This window comes from Malurus melanocephalus, unplaced genomic scaffold (genome assembly GCF_030028575.1).
Source record: "Malurus melanocephalus ecotype Western Australia unplaced genomic scaffold, MMel_1.1 scaffold_410, whole genome shotgun sequence".
In the NCBI taxonomy this organism is placed as follows: Eukaryota; Metazoa; Chordata; class Aves; order Passeriformes; family Maluridae; genus Malurus; species Malurus melanocephalus.
Genome location: NW_026623642.1, coordinates 623029 through 642825, shown reverse-complemented (window position 1 = coordinate 642825; position 19797 = coordinate 623029). Strand labels below are relative to the sequence as shown.

General features: G+C 41.4%; 1 long non-coding RNA gene across 1 annotated transcript; it reads right to left on the bottom strand.

Annotated features, from left to right (window-relative positions):
* Window positions 1-13262: 13262 nt before the first annotated feature.
* On the bottom strand, window positions 13263-17653 carry LOC130581409 (uncharacterized). The gene is made up of 3 exons (XR_008966210.1): window positions 17547-17653; window positions 13699-13739; window positions 13263-13473 (listed from the first exon to the last, which is right to left on the bottom strand). It is a non-coding gene; the product is annotated as an uncharacterized LOC130581409 (long non-coding RNA).
* Between the last annotated feature and the right edge of the window lie 2144 nt (window positions 17654-19797).

The window sequence follows — 19797 nt, the reverse complement described above, 5'->3', positions numbered from 1 at the left end:
TGCTGCTTTAAGTTTTATCCCCTGTCCTTCTGCCACTCCGTCGCATGACATTTTTTTGCTGAGGTCACAGGAGCATTTGCAATATTAATGTATGCATATAGGCCTGAAACACTTGTATCTTCACTTAAAACAAGTTTAAATTTTAAACGTGTTGGAACTCATAATCCAAGTACCTGGAACAGCTTTTTCAATAATCTTTCCATGAGAAAATGAAATTAAAAACACCCATCGGGAACAATTCCAGCTTCAACCAATTTGCTTCTCATCCAGAGGCTTGACATTGTTTGACTGGAGCTGGAACCTCGTGCTCCCCGGGGTGAGCAATCTCCAAAGCAATGAATCCACTGGCATTTCCCAAAGATTCATCAGACATTGCAGAGAAAGACAGGGTAAAGAGAGGTAAAGGTGAAGAGAGGAAAGGAGCGGGTTCAGGTGCCCACCCTTCACCTGCAGTGCCTGCTGTGCCCAGCTCTTGCTATAAATTATCTTTCCCTCTGCTCATTATGAAGTTTGCTGCCAGCATCATTTTCCGTTTGCTTCTTTTCCCTTTGCCAGCTCCAGCTTCTCTCTGCGTTAGGTAAAAGTTATTTATCCTCACTTTAAAGGTTCATTATTATTCACTCCCTACTTTCTCCCTGTCACGTAACATCCAGGGAAGGAGCTGTGCACCCTGCAGCCCCCTGGGACATGCAGCTGACCACTGCTTTCCTGAGCTTTGCTTCTCCTGTGTTCCTCTGGCACAGGGGAAGGGACAGATGGCCCTGGGAGCTGCTGCTGAGGCACTAAACCCTGTTGAGGGGACACAATTTCCTGTCACAGGCCTGGGAAGTGATTTGCACAAAGTACCCACAGCCCTTCCAAGCTAAATAATAAAAGGAAATAAATAACAGGGAAAGAAAGGAGAAGAGTGGGCATGCAATATGTAAATATTTTCTGATTTCTGCAGGAAATGATACCCCAGTGACACTGTGCACTGATGAATGAGAGAAGTAGAGCAAACCAGGAYGCTTTCTCCAAATGTTTGGCAGCCATCACTTTTCCAGAGCTCAGAATGACGAGTACGAGACCAAGGCTTTCTGAGCCTCTAACACAAAAGATGAATCCTCAAACACCAGGCTCAGGTGACAGGATAAGAAGCCCAGCACATCATGTCTGAGATGTAAATGGATCCATCTGTCAGCAGTTACTTTATAACCGAATTGCTCCCAATTAYGCCAGAAACAGCTTTTAATGAAACATGATTTTAAAGTACTACAGAGAGGAAGAAAATGTGCAAAGTAAATTCCTGATATAATGAAAATTGAAAAGAGTGATAGATTCTGCTATTATAATTGGCAAAGGGAATGGAGGGTTTTGATAGAGGTGACAGTAGAACAGCTTTTGGGGTATTATTTGGCTGGGATAGCAATCTTCTCATCACACGTCCAGCCTGTCTTCAGAGGTCATTTTCAAGGTACATGCTCAGATGAGAAATAGCAGTGTTAGATGACAATTTTCTGATGGCTGCAAAGAAATGTTCATTACGTTGCCTTCTTGCCACAGAAGGGACTGGCCATGTATCAAATGGTAGGAGGAGTGTCAATGAAAAACTGGAGTTTGGATATTCTGAATTTAAATCCTTCACACAGTCCACGCTCAGCCCTTTCTCTTATGACAGGAAGTCAATGAACCCATATGAAGTGGCAGGCAAACACTTTTTTCCCCCAGTTTTTTCTGAGTTTGGGTGTGAGAGGGAGRCACGGATGGCACAGGTGGCCCCACACCTGCTGAGCACAGATCTGAGGGAGTGTGACACATTTCTTCAGGCAATCTCTGAGAGCTCTTTGCACAGCCTGGCGGCTGGAACTCAGCACATTTGTTTGGCACTCACTGSTGTTGTAGGCTCAGAGAGAGTTTAATAATGCTGAATTTAAAGTTATTAGAAATACCATTGCTTTCACAAGTACACAAATATTGAATTACTACACCTCTTTGAGATGGGCTGAATTACGAGTAGTATTTCATTGACTGATTTATGTTGGAAATTCACATTTACAAATTATATTCACCAATAAACTCGGCTTAGGTATGACACACAAGTTATTGCTGTTACTCAGGAARTGTTTTCTGCTTGGGCTTTTGTTCTTGGGAATGCTGTACACCAAACAATATATTTCCCACATGAAATAGCTTCCCCGAAACATCTGCTGCCAGAAAGTTTTGTCTGGAACTTGCAATGATGGATGAATTTTTGACAGGTAATTGCAATTCAGATCAGATGCAGACAGATTTAGTACCGAGAAGCTCCCAGTTTATTAAAATCACCATTGATTTATATGAGCACCCCCTCTCTTTTCAGCACCATTCAGAAATGAATCACTGGGGTATGGTGTTCGGGGCTCATCCAGCTGCTCATAATATGAAATACATCAGCTCATCCCAACTTTATCTATCTCTCAGCACTTCTGAAGGACCCATCAACACAGGATCCAGTCAGCACCAAACCTGACATCTGCAATTAGAGTAAACCAAAGAAATTTTGAATTTAGATCAGTTACACGGCTTAAACTCCTCAGGCTTACTAAAGCAAATTGTCACCACTATTCATCACAGCCATGAAAATGATATTTCTATTATATCATAGAGACATAATCACAGTACAGCTGGCTTGGACTGTGCCAGCTTTAGACAAAGCAGAGTTGCATTAAACTCCTTAGGCTGCAGACAGAAAGGACTGATCACACCCAGACATCTGATTTTAAATCCATGTTGATTTGAATAATGATATTGGCACATGGTACACCACCAGTCCTCAGTGAAGTAAGCAGAGATTCACTGTAGGTATTTTCCTGAGCTCTGGCTGCTCCCAGACAGATTTCCATCAAACCTTTTGGAAAGTTTGACATTAACTTGCTTTGCACCTCACATCTGTTCCGATAAAGGATTAGTTATGCATGGATGGCAGCCATATGACCCTCAGCTATTTTTCTTACACCTTTCCCAGACTAAACAGAGCTAGGGAGGTGTGGGACATGCTTGGAAAAGAGCCGTAGAAAGCTGAGGTAAAATGAGCAAGGCAAATGCAGMCACCTAAAGCATTTCTACTTGATTTAACCCACAACTGCCATTAGAGTTATTTCAGAATGGCCACTGAAGTGACTCAAGGAGAATGGCAGAAGGTAACACATGATATCATGCCATGAAAATAACCTAGAAATACACAACTGCCAGCCCCTGAGCTGAAATCCCAATATTTTTTCCCTGCAGTGGGCACAAGCACATGTCAAAGGACAAGAGCAGAGCAATGGTGCTCCTGAGCCCCATTCCCCTGCCAATTCTTCCAGCCCAGAGGGACTTTCTCAGCCAGATGTAATTCTGTGCATTTACTGTCAAAGGYAAGTACCATTAGGCTCATGTGGAGAGAAGCTCCAATTTGTTTGTCATTCCAAGTCTATTTGGGATGCTGCTCTTGCCCTGAGCCATTGGATGTTTCTGTTATTATTGCACATGCCAGGAAGTGCACCTAAAGAAGGAACCTGAAGGTCTGTCAGCTTTGGAGCAGATCCCATAAGCTCTTGCTGTGCTTGTTTTCACTGCCACTCMAACTGCTTTAGCTRCTTSCTGGAGGGAACGGTGGCCACACSRATGTTCTTGGTGTATGAGCAGCAGKGAGTACAGAAATGGGAATGCCTACAGAAAATCCATGTCATTGCTCCCMCCAGGGAGGTTTAGGTGATGGTTTCCCATCCTGTCCACCTCCCTCTTGCCATCCCAACTCAGAGTGGAGTGGCTGGGATTACTCCACACCACAATTCCTTGGCTGGCTGTAACTCCCAGGWACAGTGCCCCAGCATGTGCTTTGACTGTTTGAGTCCTGTGTCTAGCTCAAGTGAGCAGAAGAGGAGAGCAAGGAATCATGTTTTTACCAATAATCATCCTCTCTTTAATTACTCAGGCTGCTGCAAAGAAATTACTCTTCTGCCAGAATTTTCCAGATATGAGCGCTCATCAATCTTTTAATGATTTTAGACAGAATATGTGGATCCTCTCTCTCCTGCTTATAAAGAGTGGTTTAAATCTTTAGTAAGCTAATATTTTAAGGAGAGAGGGCCCACAGTGGCTCTGACAAAGCTGATTATAGAACATCAGAATGAGGATACACCTCTATTAAAAAGTTTTATAGGGAGTGAAGATTTATAGTGGTGTTCTGCTGATTCATGAAGAGTAGATATGGAAATGCATTTCTGGCAGCCACTCAGTGATGAAATATGTAGCACATAATGCATTTGTCTGTAAGACAAATATGTGTGTTGGCTGATTAAAGAAGATATACGAACTTGTGAAAATAAAGAAGAGCAAATTATTCTCAGGCACAAACCAGCTAATTATAAAACCAACAGGAAMCAAAATGTGTCAGTTGAGTAACAATTTTTGCTAAACAGGAAACTTCCAATATTAATTTCTAATGTACTTCCTATGCAACTTCAGCATCTAATGACCAATGTAAACTTTGAATATTTGAAATGCACCACTGGGCTGGTTCTAGGCCATTTTCAGACCTGGCACAGCAGGCACAGACAGGTGGGTGAGGGTTTTTTTGATGACTTTTTTTCTGTTATCATCAGAATTTGTCAATCTAAGTCACAATTTTTTTTGACTAAGAGCAGTTCAGCTTCAGTCAACAAGTGATAAATAAAGCTTTTCAAAACCAGAAGTTTCTAGATGTGTTGATAAGACAGTATGTGAATGCTGATGGATAAATGTCATCTGTCTGAGAATGTTAAATTTCAGTTTGTCTTCAAATGTAAATTATGTGCATTTCTGCAGATGTGCTGATTTCACAAACCTTTTGGACAAGAAAACAGAAATGCTAAAAACCAATTTCTCCCTACTTATATTTAAAAATAAATTACTCAGTTGCTCTGTCAAGTTCAGAGACTTGAAGCTATATTGATCTGTTTGAGTGAAAAAAAAAATCAGGATATGATCAACAAGCTTATAATCTAAAATTTCTGAAGTCCTTYTGCAAAAGTAAGATCCATTTGTGTCATGGGTTCAGGCACAAACTCCTGAGAGATGAGGGCTTTGAAATCTGTAGATTTCCCTGAGACTTTATGGTTCCGAACATATTCTCCTAAGTTTCAGCTTTGCTAAAAGGAGAGATAGTAGGTCTGGATRCGTCTTTGAATTCAAAAAGGAGGGCTGGGTAATACCTCAGAACTGACAATATTTCAGACTTTTTTCCTGGTTCTGTTCTGCTGGGTTTAATGGGATGCACAATGTTCAAAGGATGTTCTGCTTTTCATATTTCTTTTCTCCATTTTCTTTTCTACGCCATAAGAAAAAGAAAGAGGAAAAGATAAATGGTAAGAGAGAGGGAGCGTGTGTTGCTTTGTGCCATACAAAAGAGAGGGGAAAAAAAGAAGTGTAATAAGGAACACACTGAAAATAGTTGTTACAAATTTCTGTGAAGTAGAAGCAACTAATTTTAACAACTCCTATATAAAACCCTCTATGTTGTTTTTTGTGCTCATCCATACTCYTTTATCTTGTTAGGATGGGCTGTAAAAACACGTGGCTCTAACCAAAATTACAGGGCAGCAAAGCAGCTGCAATCCATWGCATTTACTCCCCAGTGAAGAATTCTGATGTATCTGCAGCCTTTCCAGGAAAATTCCCAGTGAGAGCTGCTGGCAGAGCCTGTCCTGGTGTGCATGGGGTCAGTGGATGGTGGCCACAAGGAGGTACAAGATGGGATTTTTGCCTTTCTTCACCTCTCACATTGCAGGGACATGATGAGCTCAGAGGCACCCGGGAAGCTGAGGAGCAGCCCCTGGGGAGGGAGGCAGAGCCACTGCTCAGTGCCAGCTTCTCCCAGAGCTGCACCAAATCCATGCTATCGATATCCATGGGCACGGGAGCAGCCATTGTCCTTTCAGCATGAGCAGCCAGGAACTGAAGTGATGCATTATTGTGACCTTTCTCATCTYCTGACATCACATTCTGCCCACTTCACTTGCTCACCAAGCTCTTGCTGAYCCCTCCCTGAGCCATGAGCAAGGGTCAGCCTTTGGGCTGTGCTGCTCTTTGCAGCTTCCCCTTAATCTGATTTTCCATGTCCATTTTGGAAAGTTCACGTTCARCCATCCTGTTTTCATTTCAAATCATGACAGAGTGTTGTCCTGCACAGTTGTTTACTCATGACTTCATTCAGGTCTGGAACTCTGCTCTCCCTGGCTCCTGGGCATSAATGATCCTGAGGATCAAATGTGCTCTGGCATCACTTCAGTGRCAGCCACTCCACTCAGGAGAGAGGACAGAGGAGAGGAGAGGAAAGGACAGGACAGGACAGGACCAAACTCCTTTATTGCACGATGATTTGTGCATCTGCTAAGAGAGGTCACACGAGTAGGGCCCAAATACACAAACCCAAGATTTTTTCCCATTTTGAGAATTTGCTGGTCAGCTGTAATTATTATTCAGCTTTTTAGTAGTGAGGACTAGAGGCTGGGATTTTCAAACTGCACAAAACTGTGTTATAGAAAATATTTTAGGTGCTTCATGTAATAACATTTTACTCTCTTAGCTCATCTACTCCAAGAACACTGTATCTGTTCAGAATCCCTCTCTGACACCCTCTGGATGCTATGACAATTAAGCAGCAGCAATTCCCTGTGTCACAGTYATGGTCTCCTTTCAGATAAAACATGAAAGCTGTGCCAAAATCCTGGAAAAACTGGAATAGGAGTAAAGTGGCAGGCTGCATTTTTTGCCACTATGGACCCTCAAACCGTACCCCGCTACTGGAATCACCCAAATATTGCCCAGGATGTGCACACTTGCTCAGCAACTGCATCCTCTTATGTTCTTTACCTTCCAGTGTTTGGGCTGAATTATCCAGCCAAATTATCACCCCACAGGATATCCTACAGGAATCCTATCGGATAAAGAAATTGTTTTAACACCATAAAACATTAACGCAGCACAAAAACCTGAGCCCTGGGCAGAGGTACAAAGCAGACTGTGCCTGTTACTCTGAGTGCTTTGGTTACTCTCCTCTGCTAAAAAATAAACATATTTCCAGGAGTTTGAGGGAAGAAGATTTTGATGCCAGAGCCGATATAGATCAAAGCTGAACTCATCATTTGTRTGATTCACCTTGCACATACAGTAAGAACAATTAAAATAATGAAACACCAAGCTGTAAGGCATTGAGAGAAGGTGCTAAATGAAGGTTTCTGTGCAATTCCAAATATTTCTTGTAATCAGGGTATATTAAATAGTTGACTAAAAACAATACCTGAAAGCCCCCAAATCTTTTGTCATTTATAGCAGAACTAAGCATAGGAAGGGATCTGGTGCACAGGTAAAAGATGAGCTATAAACCTCTTCTACTCTTCTTCCAGAGCCATCAATGTACAGAATACACATTTACAAATTAATGGAACTGATCTTCTTTCAGGATTCTCTCATTAAACTGTACATTAATATGATAAAAAGATCCTGCACCTTTAATAAAATTCAGCGTGCTTTGTGATCATTTTTATGCATAATGCCAGAATTATTGGGAGAGCAGTAAAAATKATTTCAAAGCTCTTGGCTGAGAACAAATCCATCTGATGTCACTCTTTCAGAAACTGGCCTTCCCTCAGCTGCTGTTAATGCTGGTGTTTTGAGCAGAATAGTTCACAGTGCCCCGCTGGCTACCCAAAAAGGATTAGAAAACAGATTTTTGGTAAAGTATTTGACCAGGCAGAACAAAAATAGCCAAAGGTATTAAATGTAACAMCCCCATTCAAAATGAGAAATCTCATGATCTAGAGATCAACTGTACAATCATAGGAAGATGCAAAGGAATTCAGAAAYTTCATCACAGGCAGCTAAAACCCATCAGTCTCAGAGACAGAACTGAACCAAATAACGTCTTTACCCCCACACTAATGGACTTTGCCATTAAGTCCTAAATGGGAAAGATTGAAGAATAGGTTTATGTKGAATGGTTTGTATGACAAGGAACAAAACCTAACCATGGACTGCAAATAACATTCCTATATCCCTAATTCTGTTTTAAATATCACTTCCCTTACAACTCTTATTTTCCTGCAAAGTGCATTTTTTTCCAGGTAGAAATAAATAATTTAACAAATATCCTTACTGAGAAGATGGTTTGATGGCTGTTGAGAAATCTGGGCTATAATTTACACAAAATAGGTCACCTAATAAAAACTCATTACAAAAGTAACAGGATTGGAAAGGAGGAGGACGGGTCATTTCTCACAAGGAAGTGATGCATTACTGATTCTAATGATGTTTAAAAAATCAATAGTTTTCTTATTTCTGCCTTTCCTGGGCTGACAGATTAATATCACTTTTTTCTCCCRCCTGTGTTTCCATTTCACAGCTGATGCCCAGAACACCCTGTTCCCCTTTATTTGCTGCCACTCAGGTGCCACCCCCAGCAGAGATCAGTGCAGGGTGACAGTGCCAGTCTCTGCTGTACCCAGTGTGGGTGCAGTGCACACACAGCACAGAGCACACCCAGAGCCACCAGCACAGCTCAACACTCTCAGCTTTGCATTTTCTCCATGTTTGGTGTCATTTTAYACCTGACAKGAACAAATACCTGCCCAGTTATCTGCAACCCACMTCCTGCCAAGCATTCCTCGCTGCTGTAGCCATAAGGCCTTTCAAAACTTCAATTACAAAGTGTCAGCAACTGTGAGAAAATCAGATTACTACAAATGATACTYTCTTCCTCCAGCATTTTAATCCACCTGTATGGATGGAGGTGGTTTAGAGTACTGCTTGTGTTTCACATGTTGCCAGCTGTGGCAATGAGTASAACAGGTAACCATGAAATGGCATTTGCAGCAGGAATAAATAGAACTAAAGAAGTTAATATGGTTTTACGTAAAATCTAATAAAAAAAACCCCAACACAACAAAGCCCAGGTAAAATTTACTGCAGTTGGAAAGGTTAGAAATATTAGAAAAATTATATAAAAGGCTAATAGAATATATGATGTAATTTGAGGTGCCTCCTTGCAGTTTGTCCTTTAAAATATACCAGCATCATAAGTTTGGAAGGTCAGGAGGAAAAAAAAAAAAAGCAACACGTGAACCATCTCCTGTTTGTTTTCCCATGACACTGTTTTCTGTTTTCTCTGCAGTGACCTGATGAGAGACCATCAGCCTGAAAACAGAACTCAAACTTCAGAACCAGGGTTGCAGTGGGACAGAATCACAGCTTGKGTCTTTAGTTTGCACTTACACCAAAGAATGAAGTTTTACAGGCATGGAAAATAGGAAAGAAAAGAGCACAAGATCATGACTAGGAAATGAGCACTCCTTTGTCACTATAAACTTGTTCACYGGGGAAGTATTTCTCCTCTCATAAAAATTAATCCATGCTAAATCTGCAGTGAATCAAATATTACAAATAATKCACCACCCTCTACTCAATAACATCACTGAAACCAAACTTCACCATTTTACATTAATAACAACATTACATTAAGTAATTAATGCTTAATTACATTAAGCCATCAACAGCATATGTTAAAATCAAGGAGATGAATCACCATATATTTTTTTTTCCCCACACAGAGGAAAGATTAATCACATCTTTAGTGGTAGAATAGTGAAATAACTTAAGCATGCAATTTACACTGAGGTTCCTGCCACAGCCCAAACACTTCATGCTCCAAATAAAGACCTGCAGCAAGGCCCTTACCTAAGCAGGAGGGTGGATGTGACCAAGAGGTGACTTCTTTCCCTTGTGCTCCTTTTCACTTAGAAAAGAGGTGATGCAGCTACCAAAATGATAAAGAAGACCCTAATGGGCAAAATTACACTTTGTAATTGAAGTTCTGAAAGGCCTTATGGCTACAGCAGTGAGGAATGCTTGRCAGGGTGTGGGTTGCAGATAACTGGGCAGGTATTTGTTCATGTCAGGTGTAAAACTTGTGAATTACAGAAAATTCTACTGACTTCCAAGCATAAGAGAATGACACAAAGAGAAAGATTTTCATATTGGGCGAAACAGAAAGACCCTTAAAACAGCAAAGCCCTATTCATCATCATTAGTAAATATTTTTGCAGCAGTTTGTGAGGGCAGGAGAGTGGAGAGAAGCAAGGAAGCCCCAGCAGGAGCTGAATGAATGAGTATGAACTATCAGCTCCTGAGCCACTGAAAGATTCGAGGTGCAGTAGTATTGCCTCCCTTTCTTACACCATTCCACCACTGCTGTGTTTCACTTATTTTATCTTTCTCCTGTCACTGCACAACAACAGTGTGAGACATCAACACAACCACAGTGAGAGCACACCATGTACAACTATGGAACAGTCCTTATTTCTACAGATTTTGCTGCATCTATGTTTTGAAAAACAATCMCATATTGCTTCCATGGATTTTCTTTTATCCTGACAGCTCCTGATTAAACACAATTCAAACTTCTCCAGGTTGATCAACAAAGTATCCTCCCTCATCAYTTGACACAGATTGTGCTTTGGAGTAAGTGTAAATATGGCAGGTCATTTATAAGAGTCTCCAGTATGTTATCCTTCACCTCTTTTCCCTAGATACCAAAACATTTGACAAATGACCAGATATTAAAAAAATGCCATGAATGCCATGGTTATAATCAGTAAAATCCCACAGAGATATTCCCAAAGCTTTTATAACTRTGCCTGAGTTCAAGGTGGAAAGACTTAAACAACATCCACTGTCTTCGGATGCTAAAACCTACACTATTTGATAAATAGGGATTTAGTTCCAATTAAACAGATGATTAAAGGAGAAAAAGCTCGGAGAATAATCAGCACTAATTATACTAATGCTGCTAGTGTAATTAATCAGTTTTGCAACCTGCAAAATTGAGATAAGGAGCTACAAGATGTAGAGATGAAAACTCGCTGTGTAGGAACCACAGCTCATCATTAGCCAAAATAAGACATTAAATACTAATTGCTCCTGGGGATGGGGTGTGTTTTGTCCCCTCTCTCCTGACTGCTCTGCTCTCTGGCACTCCCTGGCCCRTGGAGTGTGGCCACTTAAAATACCTGCAGTGACCTAAAAGGACAACATTAACCTAATAGTGGCATTCAGYCCCATATCTATGCACTCCAAGAACTCCTATCACAGCCTGTTGTTGTTTATGAAGTTGTTTTTCAAAAGCACATAAAGATCTCTCCTACCAYGTGCTGGTAAAATAAACTATAAAAATAATTTTACAGTGCCATGAAAACTACAAATCACAAAGACAGAAGCTCATGGATGCACCTTCATCTAAAGTGCTGCCCTTGAATCCTCCTGTTAAGCATTGCACATAAGAATATGGCAAATACTCTCCAATAATCTGTGATTTTACAGATTAGCTGTAAAGTGGTGGAATAATGGACAGTAAATACTGTTCATCTCAATTGTGCTTCAACATTAGTTTTAAGTTGTCTTGGCCCATAGGTTAAAATGTACCCTTAGCACTGCTTCAAAGTAGTTTTTGTGATTTAATTTCATATTTATGTCTTTACTCAGCTGCAAGAGATGTTTCCAATAAATAAAGAGAGCAGCTATGAATCTTCCATTACAGCTGTAAATTCTTGCAGCAGGCTACATTTTCAGTGATGCAAAGGCTGGCGCTCGTGGGCTCTTTCTCCATAAATACATCAATGTCCGTCTGAAGCCCCTGGTGAAAATATGGCTTCAATTTTTTTCTTAAAAACATGGATCAATCATTGTTGCCCTTGCCTATTCTTTTCTGTCAAATGCTTCAAATGTGTTGGAGTATCTGTAAAAAGTTTGAGAAACACTTTGGATACAAGCCTTAGGATCAGGGTCTAACAGCTCCCTGTGCCCTCGGGCTCTGGGTTATGTGTTTGTATCCATGAAAAAAGCCCACAATGTCCTACCAGTGGACACAGAACACAGGAGGTTTACATGTTATATCAGCTTTCTGATTTGGGAAACTTCAGAATTTTTAATTAAATGAAAAATTTGGAATTAAATAAATGACGAATATATTTTAGTAAAACTTACAAATAAAAATTTTCTGGTTTACCACACTGGATAAAAATGTTTGTTCTGTGCTTACTTAGTCAATTATTTCTTGTTTTTTATTAGAGAAGTAATCTTTACGGAAAAACAAAGGCAATTCCAGACCAGGGTGATTACTGGAAAGTTAGAAATAATTGAACACTTAATTGTGGTATTTGGATCTTGCTCACTGGTAATGAAGGAGGGCCAACATCTCTTCTGATGTCTGAGCCTCTCACCAGAGCTATATCAGCCCTAGCAGTTGGATTAAATTACAACTCCTTTGAAACTCCCGAAGTTTGTGACTCACTGGAAGGAAATTGCAAAGGATAGAAAGGCAGGAGGAGTGAGCTTCTCCTCCTGTGAAGTTTGCTGCTTGAGCTTTTGTGCCAGTGACACACTCACGTCCACCTGAAATGTAACACGGGGAAGAGTGGCTTTGATCCCTTTCTCTCTAATGATCTGCTCAGTCACAACCTTGCCATAAAAATGTGACACAACCATCTTGTTAATGCTCACCTTCTGGAAGAGCTGTTCTTTGAATGAAAGCATCAAAGATCTTCCTTAATCTGCTGTATGGGAAAGTCTCTATTTTATGGCCATATGCAGTTTAAAAAAAAGAAAATCACAATATTTCAAGTTACAGTATTGCTGAAGCCAGCCTAGTATAACCCATCAGTCACTGCCTGGATAGCTTCAAAGATGATAAAAAGTGACAAAAACTGTTTGCAAAGCATTGTTACCAATACTGCTTTTTCCTCAAAAAAAACAGTGATGTTTCAAGTGGATTTTCTTTGGACTGATTAAAAAACCAGCCACAGCACAGCGAGCAGAACCAAGCACTCCAAAAAGGCCTGACTGCACAGCAGATGAAGCACTGGCTGAAGGAGAGAATCACTCCATGGGGAGCCTGAGTGAATCCCTGCGCTGCCTGGCACAGGGCAAATACCCTCTGGGAAGAGGCCCAYGTGCCCACATGTGCCAGGATATGGGAGAGCTGATGGCCTCACAGAGTGCTGGCAGGGCTGGACCACACTTCTGTCCAAGGGACTGGCTCCAGAATTCAACAGGGGAAGCCAGGAGCTTGGCTCTATGGGAGAGCTGTTACCCCATCAGACCCTGCACAAATACCCCTCTCCATTTATACCAAGCCACAGGTGCCAGACACATTCAAGAATCTCCCCGTACCAACATGAGCTGGTGACTTTTCCTGGGTAATACTGCACTGCACCACAGTCACTCACCTTGTGAGAATGAGAGAGCCTCTTCCATGTCCTTGTCCCTGCAGCAACACGAGTATTCCAGGCACCCTCACCACTCCTGCTGGCTCAGTGGCTGAGYGATGGATACACTGATGTAAAACATCCCAAAATTCCAGCAGCACTCTGCAGAAGGCAAATCCAAGCTCCACGGCACCTGGAACCTCGGAGGGTTTTTCAGTGTGCCAGCAGAGGTGAAGCTCTGGGAAGGAAAGGSAAAGCTTTTGGTACCTTGCCTGGTCTGAGGCAGCTTCCTACAGCCAGAGYTGCCTCAATCCAGGCTGCACTGACAGATGGCAACATCTATGGCAATGCTTGGCATCTTTAATGCCAAAACAAGCCACAGGTGGCTGTGCCCCTCAGCAGCTGGGGCAGCTGGAGCCATGCACGGACAGCTCGGACATTTGGCCAGGCAGACACATCTCACCTTTGTACCCAATGCTGGGGCTTGGGCTGATGGGATCCTTGCTGCAACAAAACCAGAGCTGAATTAGGAAGAAGAAATTGCAAGGTTTTGGTGGACTACTACCATGCTTTTGTTTTACACAGCATCAGTTCTAAAAATGCTAATATTGCATAGGTTAAGTAGAACTTGAAAAATTYAACACGAGCACAGAAGTCCTCAGAATTCCAGATCCAGCCTGATCTTCTTACCCCCCCAACTGTCTGATTTCATCCATTATCCACAGCTCACAACACGGAGGGTTCWATTCCCCAGTGCCCACACATCCCTGTGCAGCTTCCCAAGAGCCTCTGGACTTTGCTGCAGTTTCTTGGCCACATTTTTCATTGTTCACATACCAGGATTCAAGTCCAGAGGTGATGGGGATTGTAGAACAATGTGCATGTAAATAATGTTAGAGATCACTTTGGAAGCGAAAACATGGGGCGTGCATCTCAAAAGAAGCTGGAGAAGCATCTCTGGGATGCTCTAATGCTTYTCATCCCTTGAGCCTGATTTGGAATGCTGAGCTAATAAAGGGAATACATGAGCATCTACTTGCAGATGTTGTCAGAGCACAGACACAGCTATGCCAGTGGCAYGTGATCGTTCCAACAAAAGTGCCCAAAAATTCCCCAGGAACAAACATGCACCTTCCAATACAAAACCTGATTTCTCACCAGGAAAAATCTACCTGCATCTGTAAAGCTGCTTAGTGATACACACACATACACACAGAGAAGAGTTTTAATTAAAAGAAGAACGTCCTGGAGAACATAACTACTACTTTACTAAAGTAGTAAGAAATGCAAAAGTAGATGCCATCTACATGTTTGTTGACTTAAAATCTGTCCTCAGTTGGACCTGGAAGGAGCACAGCTGCTGTAAGGGTCCAACGAGGGCAGATTTTAGAYCACATAAATTTAGATTTTTTTCCTCTTAGCAACTTAATGCTCATGAAATTATATAACAAATCTGTAAACCAATTACCAAATGTCAGAAGGTGCCCTGATTAAAATACACACATCCCCTGGAACGTGCCATATTCACAAATTAGCCATGTGTTATTTATAGCTCCTCAAGGCACAATAATGAAGAAAGTGGTAATGAAATCTGAAAGGCTGAGTATCTCCCTTATGTTGGAAAGCAAATCCCATGAGACCCATCTGTGGCCAAGCTGCGGGGAAGAAAATACCCTTTCTAAAGCAAACAAAAASCTACAAACAACCTCCCCGCCTCTGTAGCTCCCTATTTGTTGTTTCATTTTTAAAATTAAGCTGCAAATTAAAGCCCCACCATACTGCTTCCATTCATTTAATCATAATGATACTTTAAAATTCCTTATTCTCCAACATCAAAAAATGCATCCCCAATGCTTAAAAGAGGCAGAGTCCTYTTGGTTCCTCCTGTTTCAGTCCATGCAAGGCTGTGCTCGTATGCACACCTATTCCTGCTGAAAGCTGCATGGTGAGATTATTGAATTTTCACTGAAAACTGATTGCTTCACATTCAAACCCTGCATATTTACACCAACACTTGTTTCTTCCTTCACTGGTTCAGTTTGCAACACACACATGTCCAGCATCTGTAAGGCCTTTGCTGTGTTCTCTCTGCCTCTCTCACTTCCCAGTACTGATGTCTGGCCAGTTTTTGTCCCACATTCTCTCTGTCCATTATTGATCAGAACTGTTACTGCTTCCCATGGAAGTTTTCCCTCAATGAAAACCATGTCTTCATATTCTTTGATGACAATGTATTCATATTCTTTGATAACAATGGATTAATGTTCTTTTTTCTTTACTTATGGTCACCTACACACCAGATCACATGCAGGAAAGCCTTTTTGAGRAAAGCTGTGGCAATTACTGCACAGAAATATTTTACACTCAGYCAATTTGGTGGCAGTGTAAGACACAACTAATTAATCATGTGGTAATGTCAGTTCCAACAGGCACAAAACAAGGATAAATGAAGGAGACTGCCTCTGGTTTTGGCAMGTGGGCCAGTTCTGAGGAATGAGTGGGGTTTTTTTTTCATGACAGATGCAAACGCCACAGAACTGCCAAAAACATCTGAAGGTCCATTAGAATATTTGAATGGCTCTAACTCTATATTGATAAAATAATCAGCATCACTGCCTTTCCACCCCCAGCTCAGTGACATCCTGGCCTTTCCACAAGAGCTCCATCCATTCCCCATCTATTTCCAACAGTAAATTATGGGCTTTTTCCCTCTTTATTTTAACCTGCCTCTCTGCCCACCTGCATTCATTACCCATTTTCTCATATTGTTAGAGAATTTACTTTGAAAAGCTCTCAGAGGCATCAGAAGAGGGGGAAAAAAAACCAGGCTGGAAGAGGAGTTGCATCTTTATATTACTTTTGCAGACCTGACTCTCAGCCAGAGGGTTAGCAGATGGGCATGTGTTGCYAGAACATGTTCTGAATTTAAACAAAATTACACTGGCTCTTGCTGGGCTGCTGCAGCAGCACAGTGACCTCCAGAGCTGTCTCTACCTCTGCCCTGTGCTCAAAGGTGAACTGTGGAAAGGTTTAATTTGCTTGATTTAATACTTCGGTGCACATAAGGGATGTGGATCATAAAAACAAGTCTAAAAACAAATACATTATTTTTTTCTTCCCTAACCTCCTTTTCTGCAAGTCTGTTTTTTATTATTCTGGCTTCTCAGGAGCTCTGAGATACACATTTTTAAAATATTTCTCATGAGCACAACCCTCTGACCTTTGCTTTTGAAGACAAATATGTAGCTGTAAATGGTAAAAAAGCAAAAAACACCCCCAAAATACTTTTGCCTCAGCTGTTTTCAGCCTCAGATAGTAAGCAGGATGCTTCCATGGTACAAAGTCCTCAAAATATGGTTCCTATGGAGAAGCACCAGCAACACAAAACCTTTGGGTTTTTTTTAGGGTAAAGGCAGAGTTCATTGACCAACCTTTTGGACTGGGTTGGCTTTGGGCCTGTGCTGTTTGTCCCCTACGGATGGGAAGTGTCTCAGCAAATCCAAACCCCTCAGGGCCACCTCCATTGGGATCCCAGGCTCCCTAAAGGGAGAGTCTTTCCAGAAATCCCTTCCTGCCTGTCCACATCATTCATGGCAGGCTGGCAGAGACAGGAAGCCTCTCTTGTTATTGAGAGCTCAGAGTTCAAGTATCTTAACTCAAAGTTCCCATTGTAAACCCATGCTTTTCCTATTTTGTTCATCCAGAATGTAACTGTCTTTTCTCTCMAGAATGAATGGAGATAGTGGGTGCTAAAGATTGCCTTTTGTTAGCAGAAGCAGACTCTATATGCAATTGTGCTGTTAATTTTTTCAGTTATCTTGCCTCCCTTAATATCATTTAGATATTTCTTTTCTTTATGGGTACCTTATTCTGCTTGATTCTGTTTCACTTTGAACCTCCATTGATGCTGAGGATTTCGCACATTTTTTTATCATACTGTGCAAAATGCTGATGGAATCTTTGTGCAGGCTCTCTGGTGACAGAAAGGTTATTATTATCATCCCCTTTGTATTGTATCTCCAGGAATCTATGCACATGCTTTGTAGCCCCCATTTTGCACTGGAACCTGAAGAAATCATTTTGTTTTACTCACTACAAAAGCACTTTGTAAAAGAGGTGTCTTTGTAATTGGCCATTTTTAAAGCTGGTGCATGCATAATGCAGTGCTTTCAGGAGGCTTTGGAGTGATTTGCTCCAATTATCTGTACCTCAGCGCTGGGGCTGCTGCCGGGCTCAGAGGTGAAACCATCCACACTGAAAGGGAAAAGTCTCTGCTACATTTGAATGCAGAGTGAAAAGAATTGCATTTACCAAGGGCAGTGAGGGAAGAGCTGCATCCACAGTGGTTCCAGCCATCCAATTACTCTGTTTCTGGCATTTTCAAGGACGTTAAACCCACATGGAGCTTTTGTGACCCCAATCCTCTATCTGCAAAGGCAGAGAAGAAAGAGTGAGCTCACTTTTCTCCCCTTAAACAGTTTCCATACTTCCATTAATTCAATCTGCTTTCTCTGTTATCCCAGCTTCTCAACAATCTATGCCAAGGATCAGCAACTGCCTGAATTAAAAGGCCATTGATTGCAATTATTCAGCAATATTTTAATGTAAGCAGCAGGTTCACTCAGGGTACCCCAGCCAGCCATGCAGCCATTCCCCACTGGCACACAAACAGCAGCTGGATATTAAGACAGTTGTAATATCCATACACTGCCCATATGCTCATTTTGAAGAAGCTGGAGAGACCTGKGTCTTGGAAACAGGGTTAAATGGAAATGATTCAATAAACCAGCAAAACCCCAAAATGCCATCTAGCAAGTCTATTGGCTTATTATGTTCCATTATATTCCTAAAAATTCACTTTGCAGTCAGGGCACATGGGGTTTGAATAATTTTTTCTGCTTTTACACTTTCCCTGCCACCAGAAGTAACATGGGGATGGTTTTCAATAAACAAATCTGCTCTTTTTTATCAAGGCTTGTGTACACTCTRAATGCATTGGGGACATCAGATTTTTCATGGGGAAATAAAAAAAATCAACAAAACTGACAACCCATATTGCTCAAAACCCAAGAAGCCAAGGTGGCCATGTCTCTGAAACATGGTATGGCTGAAAAGAAAAATAAAATAAAAATGCCTATTGTGTTCTTAAGACATCCAGTACAAACTGGGAAGTGATGGAAAGAGGACTTTGCTACTGAGACTGTCTCCAGTTACCATTCTTCTGAGCTTTATCAACTTTGCACTGAGGAAAGTTCTCAGGCCAAAATTAAGACTGACAAACACAGGAGGCTGAAATGAAGCAAAAGAATCACAAAGAGAGCCTACAAAAGAAGCCTTCTGCAAAATAAAAGGGACCCCACAGCCATATTAGATGATTTTATCTTCTTTTCCTCTTTAACTGTCTCACAGTTAGACAATAACTGCTATCCCCCTTATTTGGAATTCCTGTAATGTGCAAATGCTGTGTTTGGCTGCAGGGAGGCTGAGCAGTGTAACTGTGTACCAGACCTGCTGAAGCTGGGAGGCTTCTCACATTTCATTTACTCACATTTTAGTGAGCAAAACCATACTTCTAAAAATTACACACAAATCCTGCATTCCAACATCTCCTGACAGGTGACACATCACTGGACCCTCCCATCACCAGCCCTACCCATGACTGTGTAGAGCTGCTTGGAAATAGAGCTGTGACACAAATGGCATTGTTTCCATTTTATCAAAGGCCTCASTGATGCAGCCTCATGTATTTGTCATATTCTGCACAAGCCTTGGAAAAAAACTTGAGTGCTTTACCTTCCCTTTTCCAGATGCTTTGAGATGATTCCAAAAGAATAACATTTCCTTCCACCTGCAGCCCTGAAGAACAGCATTGCTTCAGAAGGAAAATCCTGTCCATTCAGCCCTTTCCCTGCCTCTGTAGTGTGTGCATCCTTCCTTTCAGCCAGTGAAGCTCCTGGAAGAGACAGCAACAGAAATTACCTCTTGTGCATTAAAAACCCACCTTCCCCAACCAAACCATGCTGCACTTGCAATACTTACATGTATTGTGCACTCTCATAGTTTAACTACAGTTACTGTTTCCATTAAAGATTATCAATATTTCTAATAAAGATGGGCTGGAGACAAACCAGGATCTAATTATTAATTATATTCAGACCTGCATGYCCAAATGGATAGGAAAAATGTTCACTCAAGAGAAATTTTTCCTTAACTCCAGCAGACACTGGATTTCCCACCGAATGTTTTCATTTTCAGAATATCAGCTGCAATGACCAGAAATAACATTAATGGGTTTCAGTGCAGYGCAGAAATAATTAGAGACAGAGCAAATGTCCAAATACATGCATACACTAAGAAAAGACAGAGAAAAATCATGCAAAGCTTGATAACCTGAGGGGGAAAAAAGCAAACTAGCAAAGGGGTGAAGTCTAAATCAAATATGAAGCAATCTATATTTTCCATTAAAGCCATTGTGGAACTGGGCATTTTGCAAAGGTCTTGATTGAAAATCATGAGAATGTTAATGGGTTTGACTCAAATGATCCTCGGCCCTTCAATAAGA